The following is a 17,775-nucleotide window of genomic DNA, read 5'->3' on the forward strand; positions in this document are numbered from 1 at the left end:
ATACAACTTTTAAGTGCAAAAAAAATAGTAGAAAGAAAAATATATATGTGAAAGAAGTTATGGGAAACGGTTAATAAGTGATTTTAACTTTCTGTCTCAAAAGACTTCTGGATACAAACTCCACTTCTCTAAACAAGAATGTGTCAGCCAATTATATTGTGAATGATTTTAAAACCACATGATAAACTAAAGTTTAGAAACTTTTGGAGCTCTCCTATCAGATACTTTTTACACCACCACAAAGAAAGCATGTAGGCCTACTGAAAGAGCTGATTCAGAGGAGAAGAAAAGAAACTTTGTTAGCAGTCACCAACAGTTTGGGGCTCTGTAAATAACAGCTGTCAACTAAACCAAAAGACAATTTTTAAATGCACTAAGAATGGAATAAAGAGTTGGTCAGAGTATTCTTAATCACCATACCTTAATAAGATCATTACTTCTAACCCTGAACTAAAAGTTATACATAATTCTCACTATTAAAACGTAAACAGGCTTAAGGGACCACACTGACAAGAGTCATAATGCTGCCTCTCCCATTTAACTGTCTATATTACTTTGGGCAAACCTCTGTTTCCTTACTAGTAAAAATGAAGATAATAGTAGTATCTACCTTAAGGCTGCTTTGAGGAATTAAACTTTTACTACATGAAACAGTATACTTTATAAGTGTGTATGTTATTATTATTATCTAAACATCCTTGTAAATCAATAACCTACCCTCAAATACATCTTCTAATTGTCTAAAGCATTGGCTAAAAAAATATGATGCATTATAATAAGTAAGCCTTTTCAATATAAAAAAAAAATTTCACGTAAAATATAATCTGTTTCTCAACAAAACAATTCTATATGTCATAGCTCTTCAAAACCTAATCTTTCAACTCCTAAAACAGGTTGGTTTTCCCTTACATATCACCATTTAGATATTTTTGGTTCTTTCTGGTCTTTTCTAAAATTCAAGCTTTCATATTTGTATTCTTTTTGTATTTACCCAAAGAATACAAAACTACTAATTCAAAGGGATACATGTACTCTATTTATAGCAGCATTATCTATAACAGCCTAATTATGGAAACAGCCCAAGTGTCCATCGACTGATGAACAGATAAACACACAAATACACACACACAGACACACACTGGAATATAAGCCATAAAAAAATGAAATCTTGTCATTTGCAACATGGATGGAGCTAGAGTATAATGCTAAATGAGTAAGTCGGAGAAAGACAAAAAGCATATGATTTTACTCTTGTGTGGAATTTAAGTAACAACAACAATAACAACAAAAACGAGTCTTCGGAGGGGGAAAAAAAAGAGGCAAACCAAGAAACAGACTCTTAATTATAGAGAACAAACTCATGGTTACCAGAGTGGAAGGGGATGGGGGATGGGCTGAATGGGTAATTGGGATTAAGGGATGAGCACTCGGTATTGTCTGTGTTGAATCATATTGTACACCTGAAACTAATATAACACTATATATTAACTAACTGGAATTTAAATAAATACTTTTAAAAATATATGAAATTAAATAAAATTATATCTCAAAAAAGGTGTTTTATTTTAAATCAGACTCTAAAGATTTATGTTAATCAGACTACAATTAAAGATAATGTTAAATACATTTAAAAACAATTTCTACTAATTTTAAATACATAAGACTAGCTTCTCTATTTTCATTTAATGAGCAATGCACATTCTCTAAATTATGTAAGAAAAAATGAGAGTTTTCATAAAAAATAAAGCAAAATAAAAACTATGGTTTTAATCATGCTTTACTATGTTTTATCTTTTTTTCTATTTAACATATTTCCATGACCTTTGTTTGTTTGACTGTTTTTTAAAGATCTTATTTATTTATTCATGAGAGACAGAGAGAGAGAGGGAGAGAAATAGGCAGAGGGAGAAACAGGCTCCTCACAGGGAGCCCAATGTGTGATTTGATCCTTGGACCTGGGATCATGCCCTGAGCTGAAGGCACACGCTCCACCACTGAGCTATCCTGGCATCCCAACATATTTCCGTGTTATAAACAACCTCTTTTTAACCAAATTTTTGATGATCACAAAGTTCCATTGTAAGAATTCAGAATAATTCATTCCTCCTCTGTAAGCTACTTACGTTGTTTCCAATTTTATACTATTACAAAAATGCTGTGATGAGCATTTAAACGTTTTTAAAAGATTTTCAAGGGGCAGCCAAGGTGGCTCAGCAAATTAGTGCCACCTTTGGCCTAGGGTGTGATCCTGGAGACCCAGGATCCAGTCCCACGTCAAGCTCCCTGCATGGAGCCTGCTTCTCCCTCTGCCTGTGTCTGTGTCTCTCTCTCTCTGTGTCCCTCATGAATAAATAAATAAAATCTTAAAAAAAAAAAAAAGATTCTCAAAAGGACACTTTAAGATTTTATTTTTTTATTTGACAGAGAGAGAACAGCAGGAGGAGAGGCAGAGGGAGAGGGAAGAGGAGAAGCTTCCCAACTAGCAGGGAGCCTGATGTGGGGCTTCATCCCAAGACCCTGAGATTCTGACCTGAGCCACTCAGGTGCCCCAAGAAGACACTTCATTAGTTTTACTTTACTCAACAGTTTATAGGAACTTGATTGCTATGAAGACCACAGGTTAGAAGGAGACCCAAGGGAAAGAAAGCTGAAAGGAAAATACACTACCATTCCAGGAATGACTGTTAAAAAGCTCATGAACAATTTCATAAATTTAAATTCCAAAATAGACAAGGGAGTTCTCTTACACATTTTCTATGCAAACTGAGGTAATTTCTTACCCTTCCTTGATATTGTTCATTTTAAAAGATACGACTCACATGAGAAGCTACAGATAAGATCATTAATTCGAGCCAAACAGATTCAAAATCCCCGTTCCACTACCAGCTAGCTAGCAGTGTGACCTATGACAACTCATTAAGTCTAAGCCTTAATTTTCTCATCTATAACATAAGAATAATAGCATCCATCTCACAGGATTGTTATAAAAATAAATAATATTCTATGCATCTGATTCTTAAGATAGTGCCTAGCATGTAGTAAATACACAAACAGCTTTATGTCATTTAAGTGTTTCCAGTTTTCAATGTTTTGGTGGTTTCAAAGACATCATATATATATATGATCTGTGTGTAAATTATTGGCTTAATCTACAAATTATGATGGCACAGATGCATATTTACAAATTGCTATATTGTGCAGTTAAGTTTTAAAATACTGTTCAGTCTAAAAAGCTAATTGTCAAAATATAGAGATATGAAAATTTTTGTAAAGTCCCTCATTAAGATAGCAAAAGAGGATTTAAATAATTTTTAAAGGTTAAATAATAGTTTTAATGGAATCATAAGAAATGAATTTCACTGTTTATACGATATACCATTAAAATATTTCTCCTTTTAAGGTGCCTAGGTGATTCAATCAGTTAAGCATCTGCTCAGGTCGTGATCTCAGGGTCCTGGCGTCCAGCACTGCATCAGGCTCCCTGCTCAGTGGAGAGTCTGCTTCTCCCTCTCCTTCCACTCATGCTCTCTCTCAAATAAATAAATATTTTTTTAAAAAAAACTTTTTCTTCAGACACAATAAATTCTTTTTCACATGATGAAAGGTCAAATATACATAAAGGATGCTAAGTGAAGTGGGAGTAATTTATAAGCTAGAGTGACATTAATTCTCCTAGGTTTTTTTTTCCCTTATAGCTATTTGGTAATATAAAAAAGCAGTAGAAAAGGAAAGTGCACCAGCCACCACTATGCACACTTTATTAGTCAAGATGATGACAATCCGTTAGGCCATTTAGCCAGATAAGATACTATTTTTACAGGCCTACATTGACTTTTGTTATTACTTAACAATCAACTAGGTGACTTTTGGCAATCCACCAACTATTTGTAAATAGCCAAGAGATTTAGTATTATGCTGTTCAGAAATTAAAGACTAAAGCCAGTCCTGAGTTGGTAAAATACAAAATATATTTTTAAATTATACTTCTATATCACATTTGATATAGTAGATAAAACATTTATCTGAATTAAAAATGGAAAGAAGGGTTTATTTCAAAACGTTTTAGGAGTTGCTATCTGCCAAGTATAATGCTAACTTCTAAGAAGAGGATTAAAAAATCTTTTGTAGCAAAGGCAATTTGCAGACAACATTCCCAATTAATTTTAAGTTTTGAATCCTACTGATAACTATAATCATAATAATTAAGTATAAAAGCTGACAGGAGGGGATCCCTGAGTGGCTCAGCAGTTTAGCGCCTGCCTTTGGCCCAGGATGTGATCCTGGAGTCAGAGGATCGAGCCCACATCAGACTCCCTGCATGGAGCCTGCTTCTCCCTCTGCCTCTCTCTCTCTCTCTGTCTCTCATGAATAAATAAATAAAATCTTAAAAAAAAAAAAAAAAAGACAGGACAGTCACACTAGTGGCAAATAACATAACCCAACTACTATAGCAGAACACTAAACAGGATGAGATTCTTATTTATTTTTATTTATTTTTTTAAGATTTTATTTATTTATTTGAGAGAGAGAAAGAGACAGAACATGAGGCAAGGGGAAGGGGTAGAGGGAGAAAAAGACTTTCTCACCAAGCAGGGAACCCAATGCGGGACTCAGTCCCAGGACCCCAGGATCATGACCTGAGCCAAAGGCAGGCGCTTAAACAACTGAGCTACTCAGGTGCATGAGATTTTTATTTTAAACACTTTTTCTGAATTTATAGTTTAGATAGCTAATTTTAAATATAATTCCCAGGCAGCCCAGGTGGCTCAGCGGTTTAGCGCCTTCGGCCCTGAGCGTGATCCTAGAGACCTGGGATCGAGTCCCACGGAACTCGAACCAGCTTCTCCCTCTGCCTGTGTCTCTCATGAATAAATAAATAAAATCTTTAAAAAAATGTTATAAATATAATTCCCAATCCCAGATTAAATGAACCAAGCAGTAACTAAACTACAAAGCATTTTCAATTGAACATCAAACATACTTTAAAGTCAAGATCTTTTTTTGTCAGCTTGTCTTGTTAAAGTGGTAGACAGCAACAAATGATAAATATATTTCCATCCATAGTTGACTTAGCTCAGTAAGAAATAAGAAAAATTACTTCCCATTTAACACAATCCTCCTCCTAGCTTCAGTGAAGTTTCCTCATTATTCTAGGCTTCATATTCTATTTGACCATACAATAATCCTTACACTTACTTTCCATTTTCTGTCAACATGGATTTAGGCAATCACTGTTCAAATTATTCAACTTCAAAAAGACAGGGCCTATAAATCCTTTTTTTAAAAAGATTTTATTTATTTATTCATGAGAGACATAGAGAGAGAGGCAGAGACACAGGCAGGGGGAGAAGCAGGCTCCCTGTGGGGAGCCTGATGCTGAATTCGATCCCAGGACCCCAGGATCATGCCCTGAGCTGAAGGCAGACGCTCAACCACTGAACCACCCAGGTGCCCTGGCCTATAAATATTTTATCAATATCCCATTACTTTCCCAGCAATGATGATTTCTATCTGAACTTTGCCTCTCTCCTCAAACTTCAAATTCTTCACCACTACCCAAAAATCATACTTAAAAGCAGGTAATCTTGCTCCTTCTGACAGCACTTTCTTAAGATAATAGCATTAAGTGGGAATTCTACACAATCTTATTTTCGTGTCTATGCATCAACAGGCCTACATCTGTCTTCATAGCTTTGCCTTCAACCTTACAGAAAAGTTGCTCTCCTGTGACTAATGCTAACAATTCTACCTAAGGCTCATTCCTTCCCATCCAGAGCCTCACAAAAGGAAATTACTGTTTCACTTTTTCTGGTATCACTTCCTTTAGAATCTGTCATTTTACCATCATGTCTTAAAAATAATTTTTTTTCTGACCTATGAAATCTTCTAGATCATCCAAATATCACCTGTTTTGCCACCAAATGCTATCCTCCATTTCATTTTTTTTAATAGATGCCTTCTAAATTTGAAACTGATTCTTTTTTTTAATTATTTTTATTTATTTATGATAGTTACAGAGAGAGAGAGAGAGAGGCAGAGACACAGGCAGAGGGAGAAGCAGGCTCCATGCACCGGGAGCCCGACGTGGGATTCGATCCCGGGTCTCCAGGATCGCGCCCCGGGCCAAAGGCAGGCGCCAAACCGCTGCGCCACCCAGGGATCCCCTATCCTCCCTTTCAATTTCCTTCCTATTCCCCTCCTTATCAGTAAAGTGCTGCTTTTGAAGGTAATAACATTCTATTGATCATACCATTCTTTTCCTTCTACTTTTCTTCAGTCATCTTTCTTTGGCTCCCTGCGGCATCCGGCACCTTGGCACCTTGGCACCAAAAGGTCGTATATTCCCTGACAGACCCTCCTAAATGCACTTCTTTAGCATTGCACTTCCCCAGCTCTTTAACTCTTTATACTTCCTTCCCTGTCCCAATACTTCCCTCACTTTCACAGGCCATCTTCAGTGCTTCTTAAAAACCGCCTCTTCTGAATCTACTCACTCAAATCTTTTATTCGTTGGTAACACCATGCTCAGTCCCAGACATCTAAGAAGATCTTCAAAACAGTGTCAGGCTCTAGCCCCTACGTGAATTCTGATAGAATCAAGCCACACTTTCTTCCTTAACAGTTTTCTTGTATTTATTCACTGTTTTCTAATATATATAAGGGTTTCCTGTCTGCATTTTTTTTAAACCTAGATTTTAAGTTTTTTTGGTTTTTTTTTTTTTTTTTTAGATTTTATTTATTTATGAGAGACACAGAGAGAGAGGCAGAGACATAGGCAGAGGGAGAAGCAGGCTCCATGCAGGGAGCCCAATGTGGGACTGGATCCCGGATCTCCAGGACTATGCCCTGGGCTGAAGGCAGGCACTAAACCACTGAGCCACCCAGGGATCCCCTATTTTAAGTTTTTTGATAGGAACTATTTTCCTTTTATTTTTCAATATTTCTCAAAATACAGAAAAAAATTCTGAACACAGAATAGTCAAATACTTTACAGCTGTATAATTTGTTTTTGCTTTTTTTTCTTTTGTAAGATTCTTTTTATTTACTTGAGAGAGGGAGTAAGAAAGAGAGAAAAAGAGAGAGCACAAGCGGGGGGGGGGGGGGAGGTGGTGAAGAACAGAAGGAGAAGCAGACTTCCGACTGAGCAGAAGCCCTATGTGGGTCGGGGATTATGAACTGAGCCAAAGGCATTCAGCTGACTGAGCTTCCCAGTGCCCCTATTACTTATTTAGACAAAAACCAAGACATTCAAAACAAAAATAAATTTATATTACTTATAAAACATTTTTAATTGTGGTTATTTTAACTATACTCAAACAATCCTGTAGGTATTCTTTTCTACCAATTTCCATATTTTCCACATATTCAAAGGGATATGACAGGTTTGCTCACTTTATTTCCTTTAAAATGTCAATCAATTTAGCCTTAACACCACCTATATGTAGCTACTATGTCTATAAAGATCTTACATAGAGGCACCTGGGTGGGGCAATCAGGCACCCAACCCTTGGTTTTGGCTCAGGTCATGTTGGGTTGTGAGATCAAGCTCTGCAACAGGCTCCTCACTTAGCATGGAATCTGCTTGAGATTCTATCTCCCTCACTCTTTCTCTCTCTCTAAAATAAATAAATAAATAAATCTTTAAAAAAAAACAACAATAATAAGTAATATAATAAATATCATAAATTTAATAATAAATAATAAAATAAAAACATCTTACATAAAAAAAACAATCTGATAACCAAGGCATAGTCAATAACCTAATCAAGACAACATATACTAGAGAGGCTAAAATTTGGATGATAAATGCTTTGTCTCATACTTTTGTCTCATGATTATTAGTCATATTTCTGGCTGGTATTTCCCCAATACATATACAGCTGAAGCAGGAAGTGAAAAGGTAAAGAATTCTTGTAAGCTGATTCACTGGACCCAATCATTTTGTACGTGTAATAACTCAGGAATAAAATTCACAGAACCTTATGAGGTAAGTATTACTATATCCATTTTACAGATCAGACCCAAGATTAAATTTATTTTTTTTTCCCCAAGATTAAATTTCTTATCCCAGGGACACCTGGGTGGCTCAGTGGTTGGGTGCCTGCCTTCAGCTCAGGTTGTGATCCTGGGATCTGGGATGGAGTCCCGCATCCGGCTCGGTGTGAGGAGCCTGCTTCTCCCTCTGCCTATGTCTCTGCCTCTCTCTCAGCCTGCATCTCTCATGAATGAATGAATGAATCAATCAATCAATCTTAAAAAAAAAGTCTTATCCCAAATGCCTCTAATTACTAAAAGAGCTAAATGCAAATCAAAGATTACCTAAATTTAAACTCTGTGTTCTTTCTACTACACTGCTTCCTAATGTATGTCTGAATGTGAATAAATCATAACACAACCTATAGTTTTCACAAAAGCTAAAAACTTATAAAAAATGAATACATTAACTCTGTTTTGCTAAAGGTCAACCATAACTCAATTTAAAATGTCAATAAGTCAAATACTAATTTTTAAAAAATTGTGTGAAGACATATTAGGCATATTATTACAAGAAATTAAGTATCAAACAATACAAACTATAAAAGTACCAAATAATTTTAATGGCCATGATCCAGCCTGCACAGAGAATAAATCCCGTTTCTTAAATATCTTCCAGGTCAAGACACTTTCATTAGCATTATTTATGGTTAAATATCAATTGGCAAGTCAATAAAACCAAGCTCCCTCCCATCCCCCAAAAAACCTAGCATATGATCTATAATTTATCTTTGCATACTACAACGAAATTCCACTAAACTGGAAACAAATGGAGATCAGATGTTAAGAACTCTGGCAACAATAATTGAATCCTCAATATTTATTCTACTTAATTAGTTTTGGGATAGCCAAGTTATCCAGCAAAAGACTAGAACTCCCTGCTTCCCTTGCAAGTATGGGTGGCCAGTATAAATAGAAGTCACTAGGTAGGGCTTTCAAAAAAAACTTTTTGAAAGTATCTGACTTATCTGAAAGGCACACCTTTTCTGCCATTTTCCCCATTTCTTCCATATTCTGCCTGCCTGGAAAGACAATACATTTTGAATAGAATGCTGGTAGTCATTTTGCGACCACAGACCATCTTGAGGATGAAGGCCATTCACTAAGGAGGTGGAGAAGAAAAAAGATATCTGAGTTCACTGCCATGTCCTGAAACTCCCATACTTGCTCTGGAATATTATGTCAGAGAAAAATAAATCCCTATCTTCTTTAGGCCACTGTACCTTGTACACAGTATTTAGGTCTCTTGTACTAGCAATCCAATGCAATTTCTAATTGTAAAAAGCAGAACAAATAATTCATTGCAGTGGTCTTGGATGGAGCAAACACAAAGAATATCTCAGGCAGCATTTCCCATATCAGCGCTCCTTTTTTTATTTTCTTCAAAGATTTTATTTATTTATTCATGAGAGACACAGAGAGAGGGGCAGAGACATGGGCAGAGGGAGAAGCAGGCTCCCCAAGGTTCTAAAAGTGTTCATAGTATTAGTTGGGAAGTATGCCCATAAATACATTCTAAGCAATTTTAGTTTATGCCCTACAACACTCTCAGGAGCACAGCAACAATTTCTAAAAAAATTTACAATATTAGCTAATAACTGTGTGAGACTGTGAACATGTACATTTAAATATACTCTGCTTCTCCCTCTTTCTGTATCTCTCATGAATAAATAAATAAAAATCTTAAAAAAAAAAAAAGAAAAGAAAAAAGAAACTTAGACAAACTAAATGATAGAAATCAAAACCTAAGCAAACTAGCCCCAGGGTTTATGTGCTAAATCCCATGCTATTCTCTCTAAATCAAACAGGAATGCTCAACACCATGCACACCTGTATCTAAAAACAAGGTATCCATATGTTTATATGTTTATAAAGTTTTACAAAGCAATTTTTTTAAAAAGATTTTATTTATTCATGAGAGACACACAGAGAGAGAGGCAGAGACATAGGCAGAGGGAGGAGAAGCAGGCTCCACACAGGGAGCCCGACATGGGACTCGATCCCGGGTCTCCAGGATCAGGCCCTGGGCTGAAGCAGCACTAAACCGCTGAGCCACCAGGGCTGCCCTTACAAAGCAATTTTACATGTTGTTTAATTTTATCTTCACAGCTGTTCTAGGTCAATATATCCTGTCAATAGATGGACTTAGTTGGCATGAATTTGAGTAATTAAAACTATGTGGCCATAGACTATTCCACTTATCTGTTGTCTTAGAACTGTGTCGTTCTGTGTACCAGTGCCTTGTAGAGGGTGTGGCAGAGAACAGGAATTCAATGTGTATTTACTGAATAAAGGACAATTAAAAAGGGAACTGGGCATTAGAATGTAGTCAGATTGGTCCAGATTCATCAATACAGTCACTAGAAAAACAGCTAGCTTGGCTCACCAACAGTGATTTTTTTTTTAATCCATTTAGTTGGAAGAACAGTATTACTCATTTTTCATTTAAACTGTGGTATCTCAATACAATCTTAAAATTCCTTTGAAGTTAGAAGTCTTGATGTATTAACATAAACACTGAGAAAGAGTCAGTTGTAATCTTACTTAAAAACATAACTGAGCATGGTGTTCATCAGTTACACCGTGAGAATGATATATTATGTGGCCACACTAAGATGCTTCCTTTTATTTAAGGATTAAAGGAAATTCCTATTAAATTTTAATAATGGAGAATACAGTCTAGATTTTTCATTCTAAGAATTGTATCATATGAGTGGTGGAGGGTATGTTGACTTGAATTATAACTGAAGTAATAGTATTCCTGGTACTGTGTAATAGCACATTTCCTTTTTGCTAATAATTTGTATACATCTAAAAGCAGTGCCAGAATTTCAAAGTTCTGATTGAACTGAACTGAATGATAAATATCGGCAATACAGTTATATCTATCAGACTTGATAATTGATCATTCCTGAATTAAAGTTTCTATTTATATACTTTTTTTTTAAGATTTTATTTATTCATGAGAAACATAGAAAAAGAGCAGAGACATAGGCAGAGGGAGGAGAAGCAGGTTCCATGCAAGGAACCCGATATGGGACTCGATCCTGGGGAATCCAGGATCAGGCCCTGAGCCAAAGGCAGACTTTCAATCGCTGAGCCACCCAGGTGTCCCTATATTTATATACACTTTAATTATCAGGGTTTTGTTTTGTTTTTTGTTTGAACAAAACACCTATTCTAGCTTTCATGAAGTACAGCTATAAGGATCTATTTTAGCTTTGGTAGATTTTCACACAATACTTAGAAAACGGCAATATATTACATTTGAAACACTGTCTGACACTCATACCTTTAAGTATAGATACTAGCATCAGAATAAAATTAAAACAGATTGGGTGAAGAGTGAATTAATACTATGTTCAAATAATTCCATAAAATTACATCTCAGGACAGGTCAAGAATATGAAAGACACTGAGGCGGGAATAAATCAGAACATTACAATAAGGGAAATTCCTGTACCAAAATACTGATTATTTTTTACTTCAAAACTGAATTACATTATTTTCTCCAGAAGAGATATCTGACCACACTAAGACCTAATATAATCATCTCTTAATAGTTTAAATGTTTATTTTAAAAATTACACTTTTCTAGAAAAAAAACGTGTAATACTTAGCAGTGCTGAGAGAAACTAAATTTCTTAAGAGTTCCCTTATTTTAAAAAAATGCCTAGGCTCTATCTTTCTTCCAAAAAAATCCAAAACAAACAAACAAAAACACCAACTTTGAATATTTCTACCACATTCCCAAGTTATATAAATTCTAACTTTAAGTTATTCAACACGAAAGTTTCATTTTTGTTCCACAGGCTACATTAGATCTAAGTGGGAAAACATCAAAACATGAAAATGATAATGTACACAAAATATTCCATCAGGCATCCTTTCAACAAAATAACTCATTATTCTGGATGCAACTTGTCTGATCTGAGTAGGTAAAAAAAGAAAAGCATGTGTTTATGTTAAAAAAAAAAAAGTACCATCTACCAATAGAAAAAGAAAAAAAAAAACTTTTAATTTAAAATAATGTGTTTCCGTGTCTACTCAGAACACCCTAAACCAATAAAGAAAACTGATATTTTAGATGTTAGGGGAGAGGGTATACAAGTCAGAGGGACTACACATATGGTACAGTTTCTTCTAAGCTGTGCTACAGTAGTTAACAAATGGTAAACACCAATACAACTCATGACATCTATTAGCTTCCAACCACCTCAAATTGTTTAGGAACCTCATTTTGTGTTGAAGGGGATGCTTTCCCTAGTGGGAAAAAATAAAGTCTCTCATGTTATGTTTATGTTAGAACTAATATGATCATTTTCTAATGGAAAATTCAATCATATAATATGACAACTAAGAGCCTCCATAATTAAAAGAAAAAAAAACCAAAAACACCTTCACCAGATAGAAAAACCTTGAAGCGAATTCCAACACTTGCAAGGAAATGATGACTTTCTCTATTTCCTGACTTGAAACTGTTGTAGTACACGAGAAATTAAGCCATTGGTTAGATTCAGGGCATACAGATACAAATAATACACACAAATACATTGAAGTTCCACCTCTCAGTTAACTTTGAAAAGGAAAACCTTATAACTAGGTATAGCAGATTGGGAAAAGATGTAATATAAGCATCAAATACATGGTATTTCTCTGCATTAGAAAAAACTATCAAAAAGTATATATTTTAAAGTATAAATCTGAAGAAAATGAATATACACACCCATTTCAGATGTTGAGAAAATGGAATATAAATTTCAAAACCTTTAGGTAGTATATCAAGTATACTATAATAAAAAGTTAAAAAATTTTAAAAACTCTTCAGGTAATAACAGAATTTTGTGATTACAGAAATGTTCCATATCTGAGCTGCCCAATATAGCAGCTACTAGCCACAAGTGGCTACTGAGCACTTCAAATATGATTAGTGGGAATGAGAAACTGAATCTTAAATTGCATCTAATGAAATTAACGTAAATTTAGCTACATGTGTCTGGGACTAAGCATTGGACACTGCAGCACTAAAGAAGTAGAGGGTAAATTTGTACCCTAAATTCTGATTCAAATAGTAAAAGTCTTGTAGATGAGCATATACATAGATGCTTCTAAGACATAGTTTTTTTTTTAATTTTTGTGATTTATGAAGAGGAAAGAACTATGACATAACATGAAAACGTTGCTGCATTTATGGAGACAAATTTTCTATACTCATCTTCTAGAGAGGACTAGAATATTGGTTCACAAGTTTGCTCCAAGTTGTAATTTCTGAGGGAGCTCCAAAAATATGGATGCCTGGGTCTCTTCCCCCCACCACGCTTCTGGCTTTATTGGTTTGGGTTGAGTCCTGGGCATAAAAACTTTTTAAAGTTACCCTGGTGATTCTAACATGCAGCCAGAGTTCATTATTACTAAACTTGAAAGAAAATGAAAAACTCTTTATTAAGCATAGACACAGTGTGCAACTAAAGACATTTCTTTGCTGGTAAGCAAAGAGGGCCTTGGACCACCCAAATTCAAATCAAAACACCTGAGGGCTATATATGAGCTACACATTCTAAACACTCAGAAATACAATCATAAATTTTTGTTATCACTGTATGTTATTCAATTATGTAAAAGAGATTAGAAAGGAACGAAATGAACTATTGAGTCTCAACTTGCCTTTGCCAATTTTGTGTATATCATTTAATTTCATCCTCAACATACCTTGGGAGGTAGTTATGATTAATTTATTTACAGATTGAGGAAAGTAAATTTAAAGATATTCTCTAGAATTGGACACCTGTTTATCAGACATCCAGTCCATACTCTACAGCCAAAAGATTCTCTCTAGGGAAATTTGTTAGTCAATTTTCACACTGGAATCAAACAAAAAAAAAAAAAAAAAAAAGGAAAAGGAAAAGAAAGAACAGGATTCAGTGGTGGAGCACAGGATAAGGCAAACACACTAAAATAGGTGCTTAACCAGTCCTGTTGCCGTATTATCCAGGTAGGTGATAGCAAACCCTGGGGAAAACAGGTTTGTCTAAGGTTCAAATCTATACCAGCCTCTAGACTAGACCATTTAGGAGTATCTGCCTTTTACACTAAGAACTTAAACAATTGGTCTCCTACTGCCTCAAAAGCTATTAGATATAGTCACACATTCTTCGGACAGGATAGAACAAGATGCTTATTCACAGCTGCCTAAAACTAAACAGGAATAAGACAGGGGGTTTAAGGATTTTTTTTTTTCATTTAACCCCCTTTATTATTGGAACTCCTCACAGAGCAGTTTACAGACCACAGTTTTGATATGACATATTTATACTGAGTGTGGAACTTTTTTTTAACCTAGGTCACTGAAAGTCTTACATAAAATTTACCTATTAAAAGCAATCTTTTAAAAACTCAGTTCCTGAGTTGTTCAATCCACCTTAATTTTCAAATTAAGGAAGAAAGTTTCTCAGAGAGAGAGGGGGAAAAAAGGGTAAATCCAGAACAACAGACCCCTACACCCTACCTACCTATCAGCGCTAATCCTTCTGAGACTCAGTATCTTTTCTCCTTTACAAGGCCCCTACCAAGTAAAGTGACATTAACACGAGTCACATTTACTTCCATCAGAGGCTAGAAAGGAGAATACCTTCAACTCACTGTTCTAATTAATGGCACAGACTTCTTCCCAGAGCATATTCCAAAATAAGAATATATTGACAAGATTAACTCCTAAATGCACTGGCTTGGTGTATGGTAGTGTTTCTTTTCAATTTCAAATGCTATTAATTACTATTTAATTATACCACAAAAAAATTCTTAATTTCTTTAAAAATCATGAATACTTATTTAAAAAGAGGAAGCAGTAGCAATAGCTCAGTAGTCCTTTCCTTCAGTATGTTTGGAGCTGGGCAATTGGATGAGCTTGGAAAAAATATGTTCAATTGCTATAAGTGAAGCTACAATGCACCCCCATCCAACCCTTAGCCTATTAAAAGTGGAATAAGGTAAGAACTTGGCATGCTTTTTCTTAATAATAAAGAATACATAAGCTCCATTCATTAAAGAATGATACCTATGATCTACCCAGAAACAACTGATTAGCCAATTCCCACATTCCCTTCCTTCATTGGGGATAGGCCTCCAGAAAATTATAATGTTAAGTTCTACAACTTCTGATCCCTATTACAGTGCCAAAATCCATCCCTTAAATTGACATTGGTTTTTAATAATACGTGTATGTTACTCATGACATAAAAAGTTATTTATAAATATTTTTGGAACCTAGTAATCACCCTCTGGAAACTAAGTAGGCCTTACATCCAAGTAAACATTTTGGCGGGGCAAATGTAAATTCAAAAGACAAACCTAAGTAATGGTAAAAGTCTAGTGCAACTTTACAATTCCCTAATTGTAAAGTCAAAGTCACTACAAATTAATTTTTTCTTAATAACTAACCAGAGATATTTTTTCTAGCTTTAATTCCAGCTTCCATCCTACCTTCTCCCCCACACAGACTCCCACAAAGCCTCCAGAACATCAAAGTTAGGACACAATGTGATTCTGCAAAGGTAAAATAAATTTAGGATTGGTTGATAAAGCAGTTAGTTCGCCTCTGTATGAGTTTCCCGAATCAATACAAGCATAAGCTTAACAAAAAATGCTGATGATATTAAAAGGAGAAACAATGCTTATCAAAGCACGACCACAAGCAGCCAGTGAGCGTGATGCAAGTTTGTTCACTTTGATCCTGCTAACCCAAGTCACCACGAATTTGAGAAAATACCAACACTTGTTTCATATTACAGCGGCTTTCCTTTATTTTCCCATCCTTTGGTAAGTCTATAGATGTAAACTTTTAAGTGTCGCTTATTAGTTACGAGTGCCCTTCAGACCGCAGATCAGGTGTCCTACATTTTGTTTAGGTCCCCGCCTTGAAAACAAACCCGATTGCCCCATTTTCCGAGAGGTAAACTCAGCTCCAGGCAGCTCCCTATGAAGTCACCGCGTTTGTTGTTTCAAAGATGCAATTAAACGAACATGACACAAGGCTGCGGAAGAGATTAGCTGCAAGAGTGTGGAGGTGTCAATCATACGTGTAAGGCCAATGAAAACCGCATGGCTCCAAATCTATTTTAGTGGCAATATTTCTCCCCATTCCCTCTTCTCCAATACATTCGCAACACAGGGCAATGAAACTTTGTAAGAACTTACTCGACTTTAGCAAGCCTTATCTTTCCGGCTTTCCGTACCAAGAATCCTGCAAAGAGCAAAGGCGGGGTGGGAGGGGGGTGGCGAGATTCAACCGAGGCAAGGAGAAGAAAAGCAATGCAAGAGCTTGCATCAGGCAGTGCCTCTCCCTCGGCCCGTCTTCCTCCTTTCCCACCCCCTCCGCTCTGAGCCCTTACATACACACATTCCTCTGGGCGGCCTCTGACCACACCGTGTCCACAGCCGTTTACAGAAATTGGAAACAGACTCCGGGATCCCTTCCCGTAGCAGCACGATGGGGCGATGTCACTCCCTGCTGCCTCCCAATCTCTTGCTCCCCCGCTTCGGGGCTTTCGTCCCCAAGAATCCGGCCTTCCTCCGCGGGGAAGGTGGATCCACCTAACGCACAATGGAAGTTCGTCCCATCCTTCCCCGTCCCGGCCACCCCACCACGAAAAGCAAAGCAAAGCTCGTTCTCCCGCAGGGCAAGAGAGGAGTCGGCTCGGGCCGGGGGGGGGGGGGGGGGGCAGGGCAGAAGCCGAGAGAGGAGCGGGGCGGGGGGAGACGGCGCAGAGGGAGCGCGGTGCACTTTGGTTTGCACCCCCGCAGCTGCACGCCAGAGCCCCGGGCCGCTCCGGTCCTTACCGCGTCTTCCGGAGACCCGGTCCGGCTACTGCGGCGCGAAGCAAGGGCCGAGGGGACGCGGCGTCGGGGCGGGCCGCCGGCTGCAGCCTCGGGCGCCGAGAGCCACCACCGCTTCGCCGAGCTGCTGCGGGCGTGGGCCGAAGGAGCCGAAGAAGGAGCCTGGGGACGGGGGGAAGGGGAGCAGCATCTCCTTCTCCTCCACGCCTCGGAAACGCCCCTCCGCGGCGACCCCGCCGGCCGCCTGACCTGACCCCGGAGCGCTGGACTACCCTCTCCGCCCTCCCGCGCTCGGCGCGCCTCCCAGAGCCTCCGCAGCGACGGCCTCCGGCGCGGGACGGCTCAGCTCCTGCAGCCGGCTCCGAGCGCTGCCGACCGGGCCGAGGCGGAGCGGGGGGCTAGGGAGCGCGGCGCGCCAGCGGGACGGGCGCCGGGGGCCGCGAGCATGGCGTGGGACCCTCGCCGCACCACGGCCGCCGCAGCTACTAGCACAGCCCCCGCTGCGCCGCAGGCAGCGCGCCGGCCCCGGCCCCGCCCCCGGCCCCGCCCCCGGCCCCGCCCCCGCCGCCGTCACTCAAGCCCTCCGCCGCTCCCGGAGGACCGCGATCCGCCGCCCGGCGCTCCCCTCCGCCCATTGGCCCTCCCGGCCTCCGGCTCCGCCCCCTCCCGGGGGACTTGGTCGCCGCGGAGACCGGCGCCCCGGTTCCCATGACAACCGGTGCCTAGGGCCTCGCTTTTCGGGTTCTGGCCGAGCAGACGCTCAGGTTGACCGCGGGGCTGCAAAGTACCCATCCCCTGCAGGGTGGACGCCTAACTTCGGGCCAAGTGGAAAGCGCAGCCGGTCGCCCCCACGCCCCCACGTTCCAACTTCAGAAACGGGACTTTGGGGCCCTAGGGAGTGTGAGGAAG

The 17,775-nt window shown here is 38.5% G+C and overlaps 1 protein-coding gene across 8 annotated transcripts in view; it reads right to left on the minus strand.

The window, feature by feature from the left end:
• Positions 1–17,367, minus strand: part of PTPN13 (protein tyrosine phosphatase non-receptor type 13) — a 204,645-nt gene extending 187,278 nt beyond the window's left edge. For 6 of the 8 annotated variants that reach the window (XM_055313038.1, XM_055313035.1, XM_055313034.1 and 3 more), the window contains exon 1: positions 16,870–17,367. The gene's annotated coding sequence lies outside the window, so the exon portion shown is untranslated. The remainder of the gene's footprint in view (positions 1–16,869) is intronic. The other 2 variants (XM_055313040.1, XM_055313039.1) reach the window with 1 other exon arrangement.
• Positions 17,368–17,775: the final 408 nt, after the last annotated feature.

The sequence above is a fragment of the Nyctereutes procyonoides genome, unplaced genomic scaffold (assembly GCF_905146905.1).
Source record: "Nyctereutes procyonoides isolate TBG_1078 unplaced genomic scaffold, NYPRO_anot_genome, whole genome shotgun sequence".
NCBI lineage: Eukaryota > Metazoa > Chordata > Mammalia > Carnivora > Canidae > Nyctereutes > Nyctereutes procyonoides.